The sequence below is a fragment of the Lupinus angustifolius genome, chromosome LG20 (genome assembly GCF_001865875.1).
Source record: "Lupinus angustifolius cultivar Tanjil chromosome LG20, LupAngTanjil_v1.0, whole genome shotgun sequence".
In the NCBI taxonomy this organism is placed as follows: Eukaryota; Viridiplantae; Streptophyta; class Magnoliopsida; order Fabales; family Fabaceae; genus Lupinus; species Lupinus angustifolius.
The window spans coordinates 17745993-17750428 of NC_032028.1; the positions used below are offsets into that span (position 1 = coordinate 17745993).

General features: G+C 34.9%; 1 protein-coding gene across 1 annotated transcript in view; it reads right to left on the reverse strand.

The window, feature by feature from the left end:
* Positions 1–4424, reverse strand: part of LOC109336645 (protein NRT1/ PTR FAMILY 5.8-like) — a 22409-nt gene extending 17985 nt beyond the window's left edge. Inside the window, exon 1 of the mRNA XM_019573367.1 lies at positions 4410–4424. The gene's annotated coding sequence lies outside the window, so the exon portion shown is untranslated. The remainder of the gene's footprint in view (positions 1–4409) is intronic.

Here is a 4436-nt window from a genome sequence, read left to right on the forward strand (position 1 = left end):
TTCTATTATTATCACCATCAACGTCTTTGAAAAATGGATGTTAATGGAATAAGAAATGGAGATCAAACAAAACAATTTTAACATAAAATAGAACCTGAGCAGTGAGTAGTGAGCTGAAAAATGGATGCTAAGAGAGCCTGAGATCAATATGCTAAGAGAGCTGGAAAGTGGAAAATGGATTTGTAGTTTACTGGTTTATGGCTTTTTGCACAATGCAAGTGTGAAGTGTGAAGTGGTTTGTGGTTTATGCTAAGAGAGAAGTAGTTTAATGGTTTGTGGTTTATGCTAAGAGAGCCTGTCAGTTGCCACGCCCCACGCACAGCACAGCATCACACACTTTAGTTTTTTATTTTTTAACAATGGCCTGCCGGGCCAGCCCAGCCCGGCCCTCCTTGGCCCGTTTAAAAAACGGGCTACTAAAACGGGCTGAATATGGGTTTTTGGGCTAAAATCCTCAGCCCGATCCGCTAAAAATAGCTATCCGAACGGGCTGGCCCGTCGAGCCAAGCCCATATTGCTACCCTTATGAAACAATGATAGGGAATTGTCTTCTGATAAGCTTGAATGACCATGGACATTGTGATGGAGACATTGACATTCGAGGAATACATATGATATTTTCAATATTTTTACCTGACATGATTTTTGCTTCAAGTACATGATTTGCCATCTTACTGACAATCAGTCTTGTATCATTACACAATCCTTTAAATTGGTCTAAATTCATCAATAACATTATTGGAGTTCCAATTTTCAACTTGATCTTATGATTGAGAAGACTAGATATTGAAAGCGAGTTTAGAAATCTGGAGTTAGTATGTTGAATGCTTCACTTTCAATTGCATCAGATATATCAACTTCATCTGAACTCATGTGTTCCTTTTCCTTGCCTATAATTAAAGATTTTTTACTATAACTTTAATAAATAAATTATGTAGAATATATTGAGAAATGTAATTGACAAAATTAATTTACCTAGAATTTTAGTCAAGACATATTCATTAATTTGATCAACAATCTCAATTGTTGATACTAGTATTACTCTACATTGTAGAAATTGTTCATCGTTGTAGTGATCTTGTAGGTTTGGATAGGTGCTAGAGACTATTCCATCGATCAGATTATCAAAATCCAGAATTAGAAGGTCTTCTGGAATATGAACTTCAACAGAACCATAGTTAGGCTCAGATAATTTTCCATCTCCAACCTTTAGTATCCATTATGAGAATTTCTTAATCTCTGATGCCTTGTCAATATTCTGTAAACGTATGTTCTTTGTAAGAGTTAAGATTCTACATTGATGCCAAAGATAAGATGAACTGATTGATGCATGTACAATGTCTGAACGATGCCCTATTGGAATAACTGGCAAGATTTATTTGAAGTCACCTCCAAATACCACAATTTTTCCTCCAAAAATAGTTGACTCATTTATACCCACTATGTCCGCAAGAGTTCTATCAAGTGCCTCAAAGCAATACTTGTGTGTCATAGGAGCTTCATCCCATATAATTTACTTTGTTTGTTTCAATAATTCAGCAAGTTTAGACCCTTGATGGATATTGCAAATAGAGTTATCAAGATTTGGAACATGTATTTTGAATTTAGAATGTGTTGTTCTATCCCCTAGTAATAATAAAGAATCTATACCACTTGAAGCTATAGTTAATACAATTTGCTTTTGAGATCTCAATGTATATGTTAGAGTCTGCCACATATGTGTTTTACCATTTCCGTCATAACCATATAAGAAAAACATCTGACTTTGTTGATGGTTAACAACTTGCATGATAATGTGGAATATCTTACATTGCTCTTCTGTAATATACCATATGATTATGTAATATGTAATGAAAGTATTAGATATATATTAATAACGAATATGAAATTCATACTTATGAAGGTAAGTAAATGTAAGTGTTCGGGATGTTTGAAATATGTTATTGTGTTAGTCCCACATTGTCTAGTATCGGAATAGATTAGAGTAACCAATGTTATATATTGGACTCAAGTCCCTTGTTATAATGTGCTCCAGACATAAGCACCAAATAGAAACACCCCATGGGCAGGTGGGCCCATGGGTATGCTAGAGTTTGTTATCCTTATTCTCTAATAATATCTTGGTAGCCGCTCAACACTCTTAGGGACGTAGGCACAATTGGCCGAACCCCGTTAACAAGTTCTATTGTTTCTTCTCTTCTATTTATGTATATTATTTGATTGTTATGACCAACACTGCCCAACGATCGCTTCCACTGCACCAACAATTGGTATTAGAGCATATTGGTAGATGACTCTTGACCCAGAAGCCAAATTATGGAAAAGGAGGGTGAAGAACGTGTTAGCTGGACAAGGTCTATAAAAGGTACTGCATGAGGATAAATCAGATGAGTTGAAGGAGAAGGACATATGGCGTAACTATGGTGGGAGTGATGTATATGTTGATCTAGAATCCCAGAAATTCAGGTAATGGATTATGATCAAGTTGGAGATAGGGACTCATGTGTTGAGTTTGACCAAAGACAAGTAGTGACAATATCTCTCTAGATGTTGAGAGAATGTTCTCATTTGAGATGAGAAGTGAAATATCCTAATGGTGTGTTTGGGACGTCATAATGAATGATGTTAATGTGAAGAAGATCTTGCTCCTGACCTTGGCACGGTTTTGATGAAGACATCAACATCACTAAAAAGAAGAAAAGGAAGATGACTTATGAAGACAAATGAAGATAAAGCTTCAAGACATTAGATTAAATCTTTGTAAGTACTTCTATCCTAAACTCTTAAGTATATACAAGTATAATTGCTCAAACTATTTTTTAGAAAATGTGAGACACTTTTAAAAGACTTAAAACATTTTTCAAAAATAGTGTGTAACAGGTTACTTAATTGAGTAACAGGTTACATGTGTGAGAAAAGAGTTATCCAACTGAAAAAACTGGTTTTTAAAAGCTGAGTAACTGATTACTCAAAATAATTTTTAAGCATCTGTTGGACAGAAAGTTTGAGTAACCGATTACTCAAAGTGAGTAACCGATTACTCAATGTAAAATTCAAATTTCAAGTGGACAGAAAGTTTGAGTAACCGACTACTCAAATGAGTAACCCATTACTGAGAGATGTTGGAAGTGTTTTTCAGATTTCAAAGTGAAAGTTTTTCACTCCAAACAACTCATAAACTTTTAGAAACCTTCAAAGGAAGTTTTTAAACTCTATATAAAGGCTCTAAACTCTCACACAAACAACACACAATATACAAGAGAATACATACAACTTTCATACTATTTTCTCAAAAGCTCTCACACTTTTCTTAGAACTTATCTTTGAACTCTTTGCAACTTGTTCTTAAACTTTCAAGTTAATTTTGCAAAGTTGCTTCAAGTGTTTCAAAGACTTTTACAAAGAGCATTATATACTTCTATATACATTCAGAGTTTAGATTGCAAGTTACATAAGTTCCATACTTGTAAAAGCAATCTGCCATAGTTGAATATTCTTCATTCTTGTAAAGAATTCTTTCTTTCACGGGGTGTGAAAAGAAAGGGGAATAGATTCACTTGGAAAGATGTTTTCCAAGGGTATAAGAATTAGGGAGTGTGTAAGGTACATAGAGATATCAGGGTGAGATATTGTAATTACAACTCTTAATTCTTAGTGGAAAAATCTCTTGTGTGGCAAGAGTACTGAATGTAGCCTTCGGTGGACAGGAAGGTGAACCAGTATAAAACTCCTTTGTGTACTCTCTTCTCCTTATCTCTTTCATTTTATTTCCTATTATTTTTCTGCATATTGTTCCGCTGCACTTTAACTTTGATTTTGCAGAAAAAGCGGTCATTATTTTAAGACAACTAATTCACCCTCCCTCTTAGTTGCACTCTGATACTTACAATTGGTAGCAGAGCTATACTTGGGTAATTTACTCTCAAAGTTTGATCCTAACCAAGATGGCCGGAAGATCTTTCCTAGGAGAAGGCTCTAACATCAACCGCCCTCCAAGCTTTGTTGGAGAGTGCTACGACTTCTAGAAGATCAGAATGAGGATTTTTGGATTTGGATATTTGGAATGCTATTTAAGAAGGACCATATGTTATAGGATTTTCATTGAATCATATTTGTCAAGACTTAATACTCTCTCCCAAGAGTATGAAATGTTTCGCATGAAACCTGGAGAGAAGATCCTTGATCTACAAAAAAGATTCACTCATCTTACAAATCACCTTCTGGCACTCGGAAAAGTTCTATCAAACAGTGATCTAAATCTGAAAGTCTTGAGATCACTTACCAGGACTTGGCAACCAAAGGTAACTACTATATCTGAAAAGAAAAGTCTTTCAAAAATGTCATTGGCTGCCTTGTTTGGAAAAGAAAATTGCAGGAACATGAGTTAAAACTTAGCCAATTAGACCAACATGAGGAACAAGAGAAAAAGAAGAAGA